Genomic DNA, 14,099 nt, shown 5'->3' on the forward strand with positions numbered 1-14,099 from the left:
TATTAATCTGTTCTGACTCCCCACGCCACCACCCCACCACGCCACCTGCCACCGGCCCTCACCCGCTCCTCCTCCCTGGACCCAATACGACCTGCTTGTCAGTCGCTAAATCAAATTACTCCTGAATAACTGATGGTGTGTCCGGATCCATCGCTCCGATAGCCGAAACCATGCTCCTAATCCCCCCTGCTGTTGGCTCAGCTGAAAACAGGGGGGATATTTAAATCGATGAGGACTCATATTGGTTCTGACAGGCTTGGCTTTTGTTAGGTGGGGGCAAGATGACAACTCCTTATCGACTGCAGGGCGTCCTGGGATGCACTGAAATGGTATTTCTTTTTTCAGGCGCCGTGTGCTCCCTCCCTGCTGGGAGGCCAACGCGCTGCACAGAAAAACCCAAGCAACTCTTGTCAGACTTGCTGCCCAAGCTGCTAATTTCCCTCAGCAAAACGATTTGAAGCTTTTGCCGCCTTGTATGAAAAACAAATATGTTATGAAAGCAATTTAAAGGACGCCACAACTGAGAAGAAATCAAATGCTAAGTATAGTTATACTGCGGCTTAGCGGTGCTAATTATCATGGGTCAGCCCAGTCAAACATGCACTTTTCAGCGCCTGTCTCCTTCCATGTATAATGAAGACATCGCTGTATAACCTAGAAGCATGAAGCAGTTCTCTTTACTCGGTTCAGCCTCTCAGTTTTCACCCCACCAACCCTTACCCGCCTCCCCGACATGTCCTCTCTCAGATGTACACTTTGTAATTCTGTCACTCCGCTTGTTCTCCTTCAAACGTCTGCTTCGTCCCCGGAGCTCTCTTGTCCCGGCATTCCCGTCCCTAGCTGGCTCATTAATGAACTGTAAATACTCCGCTATGCAGCAAAAATTGATTGACTGGTGAGCCCCGCAACACTGGGAGGCAAAAAAGAAACTAGGATAACAAGATGTGTGTGTGCCGGGAAACAAGTTTTTTAATTTACGACTTGCTAAATTTATCTTTGTGGTGTAGAATATAGAGATCATGGGCGTACAATATGTTTGTCCTCTATATCAGTAACATACAGAGTATATGGTAGCATGTTTGCCTGGTATTAGCTTTCCCCTGTCGCCTCGTCGCCACACACTCAGACTGCAAATCCAATTAATCGAACAAAAAAACTGCCGCATATCTCTGACAGCCTGTCATATTTACAATGGGCTGGTAGTCTGAAGCTTGATGTCTCCACAGCCTAAGTCGAGGCCGGCCAAGTCCCTGTCAGGGGCTCCAAAGCCATATATTCTTAGCTCCATACACACTCATACTTAAAAGGAAAGCACGAGGAGGATCACCCCTGAGGCAAAATAGCAGCAAATAACCAGCAGCCTCCCTCCCTCATATCTCATATCTCGCACCCCTTATTGGAACTCATACCTTATCGTTAGCTGCGTACTTCAGCACAGAATTGCCGGTTTTGAAGGCTCCAGCCTTTTTGCTGTTTTTCTGCTGATCAACCAGAAGTCATGGCTCCTATTACACATTACGGGACTCGTGAATATGAGCGGTAGGGGGAAGATAACGAGATGAAAGAAAGCGTGAAAATGCTGAAATGAGTGTTGCGCCCCAAACCCTTTCAAACATAAACCCACATTTATGGCGTTCGCCAGCCAAACAGAACACTTTTCTAAAGGGAATTACTCCATAAGCGCATACTAATTTGTAATTATGTGTAATTTACTCGCGCCGGCCCAATGGTTCCCTATTTCTTTTAGCAGAAATAGAGAAGCCTATTCATGTTAACGGGAGTATTTCCTTCTAGCAATGCATTACATCACACTTGAAGTGTTACCTCAAAAGTGACTCCTGTAATATAGGGAGCAAAAAGTCCACTTTCTCGGTTAGCTTCTGTTACACCAGCTTTTTGTTGTTCATTGCATTTATTTCATCAGTCTGTCTGAACAGCTTAAGGGGGGAACACCATCGATTTAAGGTGTTGAGGAGTGCTACCAACCTCCAGGTCTGAAAAGTGAAGCCAATGTAGAAGTGCCTGAAACTTTCATTCTTTCTAACAGCCAGCAGGGGGCGACTCCTCTGGTTGCAAAAAAAGAAGTCTGATTGTATAGAAGTCTATGAGAAAATGAGCCTACTTCTCACATGATTTATTACCTCAGTAAGCATTATAGACATGAGTTTATGATCTCAATCACTAGTTTCAAGTCCTTCTCAATACAGCATGATGTTCATTTAGTAAATTATGGTCCCATGTAGAGTCAGATAGACCATAAAGCAGGGGATGCTTTAGGGCAGGGGTCTGCAACCTGCGGCTCTGGAGCCACATGCGTCTCTTTAGCCCCTCTCCTGTGGATTTTTTAAAATGGAAATGAATAACTGTTTTTTGTTTACATTTTCATTTTTATTTATCATTATTGTAGGTCTATGGTACGGCGGTACGAGGGAGTATTAGGGCCACATTGAGGAAAAAAAATAAATCTGAGATTTTGAGAATAAAGCCATAATATTAAGAGAATAAGTCATAGGTTTATGAGAAAAAAGTTGGAGTATTATGAAAATAAAGTCAGAAGTTTAAGAGAAAAAAAGTCGTAATATTATGAAAGTAAAGTCAAAGGTTTACGAGAAAAAAGTCGTAATATGAGAATAAAGTCATAAGTTTAAAAGAAAAAAAGTCGGACTATTATGAAAATAATAAAGGTATACTAACTACTCGAGGGAGTTCTCTTTTACTGATACTGGGCTTTCCTGTTCATATCCTATCTAGTGGAGCGCATAGTGGAAAAATCATGCAAATAGTGATACAAGTACCAAATTTGGCATGATGATTCCCGAGGGGCCATTTAGCAAATATAAAGGATTGGCCACTTGAAAATCCAAGATGGCCGCCAAATTGACCTGCTGATAATGAATTCTATCGTAGAAATATTCTACTTGGTCGATTTGAGAGAGATCTCGGTGTCAAATTATGTGTTTTCTATTATGCTGGACATAATTTTGATAGTTTTAACAATTTTGAATTGAAATATGGCGGCCATTTTTCAAGATGGCTGTCAAATTTACTCACTGAGAATGTTTTCCTTTAAAAAAATGCATGTACTTGGTCAATTTGAATGATTGTGATGTAGAATTATATGTTTTCTGGTATGCTTGATCTAATTTTTACAGCTTTAACATCCTCCAATAAGTTTTTTCTTACGTTTTGGCTGTCCGGTGAGTCTATGCTTTCTGCCAAAAAGTAAGAAAAAACGTATTATTGGATCTCATCTTGAAAAATGGCCGCCATCTTGGATTTTCAAGTGGCCAATCGTTTATATTTGCTTAGTGACTCCTCGGCAATCATCATGCCAAATTTGGTGCTTGTATCACTATTTGCACAATTTGACTGAAATATTGATGTTATCCGCTCCACTAATCCGGGGTATTATATTGAGCAGCTCCCCATTATAACCATTTTTAATTACTTTTTACTGAAATTGAATATGTTTTGTTTTATGTTGGCTATAGTTGTTATTGTACCATCAAATATTATAGTAGGGTAATAGAGTTAGACTCTGATGGACAGAGGAGCCCAATATCAAAGAAGCTCATGAAAGAAACCCTCTATGAGGAAATACATTGATGGATGAAAGCGTGGAGAACAGAGACAGTTTGGAAAGGCCACATTAGGCTGTTCAGACTGCAATAAGGTCCCAAGAAGGCTTTGACAACGTTCCAAGGGGTCCCCTGAAAAAGTGATGGAGGGATTCATTTTTCCACTGCGTTTGATTCAGGCTACAGTGACACAGGTCAGAACCTGCGTCATTGGTAATTGGGTTTGGGTAAGGTACCGTTCTATCGCTGCAGGTCTTTGGTTTGTGTGTTAATATGTCTAATACTCTAGTGGATCCAAGGAGACTTGGCAATCAGCTTTCATTGTGTGGTGCATCAATCCTCACAGGAGGGAAAATGAGTTTTTAGAGGCAAGTTGGGCAGTGTGAACTGTGAAAAGCATTACATTGATTATTAGGTACTGCTACTACTGGGTCTAATTACATCGGATCTATTCCGGACCAGATGTGACTGTCCTCTGGTCTCTTTTGGATCAGGTCTGTTTTTTTTATGCATGTTGGATTCAGGTAGGCTTTCTGAGGGGGCCGTTTCAGATCCTCTTGCTCTATGACTGGGGTTGAATGTGAGTCCAGCCAAGTCGCACTCAACGGCGTATGAACAACACGGTAATTTCACCTGCAATAAGAACACCGTTCTTGCTTTTGGTGTGTCATTTGTGTACCATTTAGTCTGTAAATACGCGACACTTAGAGCTAGTGATGTAGAATAAAAAGTGAGAAAGACTGCTTATGGTGGGTGGGAGGCGAAGTGGATGGGTCCAACAAACACAGGCCTTTCACCAGGAGACTGTTGTTCATGTCCCAAATGCTGTTGAGTTATTTTGAAGTTACGTATGTAACGCTTGCGATGTGTTTTCTATATTATGTTGTTTCAGTAGGTATTTTAGCTTACATTCTTATTTTAAGCCGCACCAGGATGTTTTTCTTAAACCTAACTAAGTGGTTTCATTGCCTAAACATAACTGCGGCCGTTACCATAGCTTGTTGTGTAGTGTAAAAATGGCAATGGCAAAAAGAGGTGGTCAAATGCGAAAAGGCGAAAATACGTCCTCATGATTTATTACACGGCTCTGTTGAATACTGAAATCTGATTGGTCAATCACTGCGTTCTACGGTTTGTTATTTCTTTATAGCGGACCGTTGTTATGGGCGCAGTTCCGATGTCGGACTCTGGCGGACTGTTTTTGTGTCAAATTATTGCTTTCTTCAATAAGTAGCCGTGTAATAAGCGGTATAATGTACAGCTAGCGGGTCATTGTTGTGAAAGAAACCCAGACAGGGCGAACAATGACCAGCTCGCTGTAAATTATCCCTTACATGCCGAATGTTCTTGTAATGTCGTGCTATTTATAACACCTTACCGTGAGATCGGGTTGGTGAGTCAGACCCGACTGTAACACAACTGTATTGACAGTTTAAACAACTTTTATGAACGGAGAAAAGTCTCCTGTGAAGAGTACATTAGAGAGTGCGTAGGAATTCAAATCATCCGTTTCAGCGTCATCAGTATTGTGCCCTTCCCTAATTGTCTTCTCACATATAGTGTAGGCTGGCAATTAAAAAATTAGTCATCAGGAAATACAATTTCCCATATGGGCCCACAGGGACCAAATCTTATTAAATTATGTGGTGAAACCTGGCGTCTAATGCGTGTCTATCGAGAGATCTGGGAGTCTCTGAGGACATCTGATGTAAAACATCTGCATTGAATATTAAGTCTTTATATACATATATTTAGAGCTGACCCGCGGCACCGACAGTTGAGTTCAGAATGCAGATACGGAACAAAGCAGCTCGTTCCGTGTAAAACGAAGAGAAGCAGGTGTAGACTTTTTTTTTTCCAAGCACCTCCTGTGTGAGCAGCACTTGATGGTGCAGAATATTCACAGATGGAAAGTTTCAATTGAGCGTGTCATGAATTCTTGCGGCGTTCAGCGGAGACAAAATGATTGGAGGCAACCTCCACGCTGATCATCCCCCGAAAAGTAAAGAGAGCACATCACGGCCACCGCATTAGAATCACCGAGAGATTGATTCTCGCAAAAGAAATAATGTTCTGAACCTGTTGAGCGTGTCTTCTGGGGTTTAGCTTTTCTTACCTTTACAGTTCCCTTCAAATTGTCGTATTGAATACCAATAGATTTAATCCTCAGGTGTTCTATCACTCCTTATCATTTTACCTGCTGCTTAATTCGGGTACCACCTTGGTGAAGGAGCTCCATCAGTCACCTGGCTGTCAACCGTATCCTCTCCTATTCACTGTACAAATTAAGCTTCCCGTGTGGTATTCAGAGCAGATAAACAGAAAGGGAAGTACAAAAATTCATTCAGCATATTCCTTCCCAAAATACGTATTTATAATTTTTGCTCTGAAGCTGTTTGTTTTTGGAGCTACTCTTATTCATAGAGCGCTCTCACTGCTGTCAACAGACTAAAATATTTATAACTGTTCTTAAGCAAGTTAGCCAAGACCCAGTATGGCTTGTCAGTATTTATGTGTAAAGATGCAAGTGAGAGCAAACCAAACTTATATTTTTAATAGTGGTTATTTGTGATTTTTTGTTTTTTAGCCATGCTAGTGGTTGTAGGGACGGCAATATTTGTCTGTCAGTTGGGCGGTCTGTCAACCACTGTGTGCAAAATTTCATGGCAATCCATCCAGTTGTTGGCGAGATATTTAATGCTCTCAAAGAGGATAAATTCAACTGACTTTGATGATCCCTCCACTTTTCCTCTAACACCCGCAGGTTGACATTTGTGGCCTTTACCAAAATATCTTAACAACTATTGAACAGATTGCCATGACATTTGGTACAGATATCTAGGGATGTCATGAGAACCGATACTTCGGTACCAAGTCGATGCCAACATTCTAAAAACGTGACGATACTTGTTTTCTACGGTACCAAAGGTACTGTGTGATGCCTGCAGGGTTAGAAATGAACACCTGCCAAGCGCCAAATCGGCTGCTTCTGTCCTCTGCTCTCTGTGTCAGAGTTTGACACACACACACACACACACACACACACACACACACACACAACAGCGCCATGCAGCAGCGAGATGCAGAGATCCTTTATGTTCAAGAAGAGGATTCACTCGTGGAGGAAAAAACTGAACTGAACAAACTGAATTTCTGTCTTTTGTTGCTTATTGCTAAATCTCTGAAAAGTGGTGTTTTTTTTATTATTGAACTCTGGACTCTTTATTGCCGGTGAATGTTATTGGGACTTAAATTTGATTATCTTAAACTTAACTCCCCAGATCCACTTAGTTTGAACCAATCCAACAGAATCCAATCAAGTTTCAGGAGAAAACCATGAAGAACTAACGTTGCGTTACTGAGCACCAGTTGGATCCAGTTACTCTGCTGTTAAAATGACGTTGCATCTGGTGAAGAGCGCATTTGGCCTGTTTAGGACTCGAGACCTGAGTTGGGACTTGAGTCACAGACTTGAGACTTACTTGGGACTTGCAAAACAATGACTTGGCCCCACCTCTGGTAGCCTATACCCAGTGACATGTCCGATGTCAGTGAATTTAAACTACTGCAATCTGAGGATATAGACACATGTACACATTACATGGAAGTTATTGTTTTTTAACTGTGGTATTGAATTTGGTATTGAGAATTGTGGAAATGCACTGGTATTGGTATCGACTACTAGATTTCTGGTAAATCTATGGTTCCCTTAAAAAAAAAAAATAGGTCTTCGACCGTAGTGCGTAATGCATACGGCTGCATTTGCAAGCACATGCAAGCATATCCACACACTAATAATGCCTTTATTGTGTCACTATGCTTACAGGTATTATATGTTCATGTTATACTGTATGTCCAGCAAGTACACCACAAAAGACGACAAACACAACTATGCCATCATTGCAGAAAAGTGAAGCGGTGACTAATGACTGACGAAATCTGGTTATCAGGCCATTAAATAGGCCTTATCAGTCGCTATAAGCACTATAGATGTGGGTCATAAGGGGCCTACTATGCCTACTACGTTGTAAAAGTGAAAATGAAACTTGCACATTCCTCTGTTCAACATTTAAATGGGCCGTAAACTTGAGAAATGCTTAATTTTCGTGATGTTAGTCAGTTTTAAAGAAGGGAATGTTTACTTGTTTATCAATTTCACTAACAATATTACAAGGGATAATACTAGGGATAACTAATCGCAAATGAATCACACATTTTTTATCCATTCAAAATGTACCTTATCAACATAGGAGTGGACAAATATGCTTGCAAATATATGTATGTATTTACTGTTGGAAGTCAATTAACAACACAAAACAATGACAGATATTGTCCAGAAACCCTCACAGGTACTGCATTTAGCATAAAAAAATATGCTCAAATCATAACATGGTAAACTGCAGCCCAACAGACAACAACAGCTGTCAGTGTGTCAGTGTGCTGACTTGACTATGACTTGCCCCAAACTGCATGTGATTATCATAAAGTGGGCATGTCTGTAAAGGGGAGACTCGTGGGTACCCATAGAACCCATTTACATTCACATATCTTGAGGTCAGAGGTAAAGGGACCCCTTTGAAACTGGCCATGCGAGTTTTCCCTTGCCAAAAGCGTAACTTTGGAGCGTTATTTAGCCTTCATCACGACAAGCTAATATGACATGGTTGGTACCAATGGATTCCTAAGGTTTTCTAGTTTCATATGATACCATCTCCAAATTAGCTTTAAAAATGAGCCCGCCAACACCTAAAAATCACAAGTTGCACTGGTTCGTTAAAGAAATTAATGGCGTTAAAACTAATTTGCGTTAACACATTATTGCGTTAGCTTTGACAGCTCTACAGCTAATATGTCTAACGTCATCAGCTAACGTCATTACACTATTGGCTCACAAGCCTTGTTAGATGTGGAAACCAAATGTCAGAAATCTTCCACAGAGATTAAAAAAAAACATCCATTTTGGACTTGTGAAAATGATTTAAATGATTAATTCTGAATCATAATATATTTTTTTAGAAAAGCGATACTTTTATTCGGTACCTTTCTAAAAGCTCTGTCAATGTACTACTTTTTTTATCAATTATTCACCTACATGAAAATGTTAGAAATAACACCTTTAAAAGGGAACTTTAGTACTTCCAAGTCCTTCAAATGTGCTTCACATCTGATATTACTTAGGCTACAGTAAGTTGGAGGTCACTCTTTTCCAAATGATGTCCCTGTGTATTATGTTGGTTGAAAAAAAAGCAAATTGCTCAAGGGTACAGCGGAGAGAATCATTGATGATGGCATATAACAAAAAGGTTACTGAACTCATCTGGGCCATTGTAGATAGCAGTGAAATGGTTATAGAGGAAGACACTTCCCTGGCTGCGACTGACCATTTTTAGTCTATTACTGCAAGCTTGATAATAAAAAAAAAATAAAAATCACACAGTCTGGGTTATGAGATGGTGGCATGATTCTCTTTTTCAGTATTTTGTTGTCTGTTACCTTCTGTTTCATTTCCTTGATAATGTTCTGCAGTAAGTTCGTTCAGAGGTCTGAAACTCGCCCTGGCTTTTCTTTACGATGTGTTATGGAATGTAATTCGGTTTAATTAGACATAGAGAACAAATACCAGGCTGTGTGCCCTCGTGTGGGGAGAAGTGATTAACCACTGGCTTTGTTTAAATATAATCCTGTCAATCACAATGTGCTTTGTTTGCGGTGCTAATAAGTATTTCATTGTTCAGCAAACACGATTTCCACCAAAATAAGATGAAGGATTAAAAATAATGAACTGTTTGCCTGCTCATTTGCATCTTGTGTTAGGTTGAAGTGTGGGTTTTGGGGGAACTGATCGGTGCTTCGTTTACGTTTATCACGACGGCTGGAGAATGTTAATATACATGCAGGGATGGATTTAATGAAAAGATTGAGTGAAAGATTGGCACATACATTATCACATATCATGTGTAGATCCAGTATTATTTACTTTTTAGTGCTAAGCAGCAAGCACTAATTAGGTACCATCCATTCAAACATCCATCTATCTGTACAGTTAGCCATCATTCAGCCGAACCATCCGCCAATTAATCAATTCATTCTACATCCGCGTTTATACCTTCTCTTTCCATCCATCCATCCATTTTCATGGCCACTCTATAATCATCCACCCATCTTTCCATTTCCTAGTCCAGGGGTCTGCAACCATGTGGCTTCGGAGCCACATGTGGATATTTAGCTCCTCTCCAGTGGCTCCTTGTGGATTTTTAAAAAAATTAGTGGAAATGAATAACTGTTTTTTGTTTACATTTTCATTTTTATTTATCATTGTTGTAGGTCTATGGTACGAGGGTACGACGGAGTATTAGGGACACATTGAGGAAAAAAAATAAATCTGAGATTTCAAGAATAAAGTCATAATATTACGAGAATAAAGTCAGAAGTTTAAGAGAAAAAAAGTCGTAGTATTATGAGAATAAAGTCATAATATTATAAAGTAATAATTTTACGTGTTATTTTCTTTTTTTCTCATAAAGTTCTGACTTTATTCTCGCAATATTACAATTTTTTCTCGTTAAGTTATGGCTTTATTCTCGTAATATTACGACTTTTCTTTTTCTCGTAAAGTTATGACTTTTTTCTCGAAATCTCCGAATTTTTTCCCTCTGTGGCCCTAATACTCTGTAGTATATTTGCACTTTGGCCCTCACTGCATTAGACTTATATACTATATACTTAGACTATAAGCTGTGTTACATTCATCACAATGCTCACATCATTTGCGGCTCCAGAAAGATTTTTCTTTTTTTTTTATGCCTAAAATGGCTCTTTTGATAGTAAAGATGGCTGACCCCTGTGTTAAGTGATTTTAAGTGTGTTTCTATATCATACAAAATCTCCTCTGTCCTTTTGTGACATCACTAGGTACCTTATCTCAGAAAAATGAGGGATACAGCTAAGCCCCCAGGAATGGAGCTGGGCTTGGCTGTATCCCTAATTTTTCCCTGGGCTACATTTGGCGTAGTGGCCACACACATTGGGTATTACAACTTCTGCATTTATAACTGAACGCACATTAAGGCCAAAAGAGCATTTATCCCATAAACATTCATTGCCGACATCTCCACACTGAGGACAGTCTGCCCCCGGTTGACAGTCGTGACAGGAGCAGGTAGCTCCATCCCTCCCCGCAGTGAGTGAGGGCACAGCGAGCATGAAGCGGTGAGGTCCGGGCGAGGGTTGCTGTAAAGCGCCTACTTTAAACCGAACCATTCCGAGCTGACTTAGAGCCGGTCGCGGCGCAGCACTACGGAAGAAAAACGCTAGCTAGCGCTGGGGGAGGAGGGGAGTTCCCATGAGGGGATCCTCCCACACCGAGTGGCCATTCCTGAAACCACAGCGCTGTAAAGGAAAGGAGTGCGCTGGGTTTATTACACAAGACAAAACGAGAGCATCATTGCGAAACAGAATGCGGCAAAATCATGATTGAAATTTGATTAATTGCGCAGTCCTTTGCGAGGAGCTGAGAGGAAGTCAGCCAGCTTGGCCAGTGGAAGTCTCGCATGTACATGCTCGCTCAGCTGGAGAAGGACTCTAGTGAGCATATAAACAAAAACGCGGAAGCTTGAGGAAACCCAAGGCTTTCTGGGTGTATGCGCCCCCATGTGCAACTTTCATAGGATTGACTGGGGCGCCATCTTTGAACGTGGTATCCAGCTAAATATGTCCACGGATACAGCAATGTGTCCTTGAACAGGAAAACCTGACTGAATGTTCAAAATGACCAAAACCATGAAAACATGTGTTCTAGCAAGAAATTGCACATACTTCTTGTCTTATTGATAAAACCATTTATCGTCGACATACTGGCATTACATTAGCACAAGCAGAGGCTAAATGTCGGCACACGTAATAATGTCAGTTACGCAACAAGAACTAGCTTAACATTAGTTAACATTAGCCAGTGGTCAAAGCAGACCAAGTAAGTAGCAGTAAAACCTGATTATTGAACTGAGGATAGGATTCTTATGAATTAAATTTGAGACAGAATGAGTTCTCTCTGCATTCAAAAACTACAGTGGAACACTTAAAGGGACTGTTTGTAAGAATCAGAAATTGCTTGTTAACAGCGACACCTGTGGCCGTTAAGTCAACGAAAGTCAGCGTCCTTTTGATCGCGCTCGCGCTTGTGCTCGCTCTATATAGACATGAACGAGCATCGGTCAAAACAGTGAGGCGACACATGTCAGCTAAAAGCACAATATCACTCTATATTTCAGCTGCTTGGCAGTAATGTTAGCTGACCAGACAAAGGTCTCTCCATGAATCACTGCTGATCCTAGTGTTGGCTTTTCCTGCCTCAGCCTCCCGACCGCAGCCGGAGGGAACAGGGGAGACACCGGAGTTTTGGTCGGAGATGATAACGTTTCTCTCTGCGGAGCCCGGTCACTTCACAAGACACGGGAAACCTCTGTTGGTCTGGAGGAGCTGCAGCAGTTATTTCTGCACAAACGTCCATTGTACATTCACTAGATATTCTCAGAGCTAAACTAACTCTTCTGCAGTATGTAGTGTGCGCGCATGCATGTGGGAGTAGAGCAAAAGATCGAGAAGGAGCTTGGTGTGTGAGTGAAGGCAAGCAGGCAGAGGAGCAGAGTGCAGCAGAGACTCCGGCCCTGGAAACCAAAGCTACGGTCTCCCCCGCATCCTCCGACCGCGTCCAACACTGTTTAACAGACGGGCTTCACTACATAGAACTTTGCGGTTTTGGTGCTTCTGTGTAGTTTGTGTTGGAGTCTTGTCTGAACACCGACCCGCGATGATTTATACTTGTAAGAAGTTACAAACAGTCCATTTAAGTAGTAGTAGTAGAAGTCGGCATGTCCCTTTAAATAGGTGCTAAGGTTAAAAATACTATATACTATTTATATACTATTATTTAGTCGGTGCTCTAATCAAAAACAAAAAAGTAATTTCTTAATGGAAATATAATTAGCATCAATAAATCTCCAGTGTTGCTCTCCTGCCATCAATAAAGCGCTTTGCATCAGTGGCGAACTCTTCACCTTTGTGTGACATCATTGCTGACGCTCCAGGTTCTTCCTTCACATGCCATAATCAAGCAAACTGAAAGGCTTTTAACATATTAAAAGGCTCATAATGCCCCCAACATATGGAAATAAACCATCTAGACTTGTCTAATCCCAGTAATCAACATCCCACAGTGGAACTTGTAGAGAACAGGTTGTGCTCGATAGCATCTTCGACAGCCACGTGAAGACCCCTCTGGGCAGCCCATCTATTCACCCTGACGCTGTTATTTATGAACACACAACAGAGCCTTCCTCTGATAAAGAGTTAACAGAAATAGCTAATTGGTATTAATCATGTTTGGGCTTACTTGCTATCATTTTTTATTAATCTCACTCCCCACAATCTTCCGTCTTGCCTTAGCCGTCAGCCTCAACATCTGCTCGCTGACAAGTGCTGTCTGTTTTATTCATAGCCACGGTGAAGAGACGAGCACAGCGTGTGTGCACAGTGAACAATGTGACATGCTTAGAGAAGACGTACCCGATGCAAACACAACATGCGATGGAGCTATTTTCAGTGTTTAAAGAGGAACAACGGTCTTTTTTTAAAACATTGATATGATTTTTGAGGCTTTATAAGGTGATGGAAAAAAATAGTGCAACTTGCTCATGTACGTGCATATTGCGAGGGCGCGCTGTGAGGAGACCAAGAGGTGGCAGCGTCATCACGGTAGTCAGTAACTGCCCGTCAGTGGCGATTTGAACGGAGTACAGAATTTCAACAACATTAAATAAACATGTTGTCACTTTCTGGATCTATTTTATGTTAACAACAAACACTTCTAAGACAGGGAAACTGTATCATGTTGATAAGAGTATTAAACACTTGACAAATCTCCCTTTAAGATACATTTTGAACACATAAAAGAATGTGTGATTAATTTGCGATTTGCGACTAATTAAATATTTAATCGATTGACAGCCCTAGTTTATTGTTAACATTAAAATAGATCCAGAAAGTGACAGCATGTTTATTTATTACCTCCGCCAAGGTGGAAGGCCTAAGAAGGAGGTTATGTTTTCACCGGCGTTGGTTTGTTTGTTTGTTGGTTTGTTTGTTTGTTTGTCCATTAGCAGGATTACTCCAAAGTCTATGATGGATTTGAATGAAATGTTTTGGAGGGGTGGGGTGTGGCACAATGAACAATCCATTAGATTTTAGCGGCGATCCAGATCATGATCCGAATTCGGGAATATTTTTAAGGATTACGATCAGCCTGAGCATTTAAGGTCCCATAATATAAAAAAAGTGAGATTTTTACGTTTTTTTATTATAAAGCAGGCTTAAGTGCTATATAAATACTGTGAAAGTATCGAAACGCTCAATCCACAGGGAAATACACACAGCACGTATTCAGAAACTCTGCATTTGAAACAAGCTGTCAGGATTTCTGTCTATTTGTGATGTCACAAATGTACAATATTTAGAACCTTAACACAG

Source organism: Sebastes umbrosus, chromosome 15, assembly GCF_015220745.1.
Source record: "Sebastes umbrosus isolate fSebUmb1 chromosome 15, fSebUmb1.pri, whole genome shotgun sequence".
Classification (NCBI taxonomy): Eukaryota; Metazoa; Chordata; class Actinopteri; order Perciformes; family Sebastidae; genus Sebastes; species Sebastes umbrosus.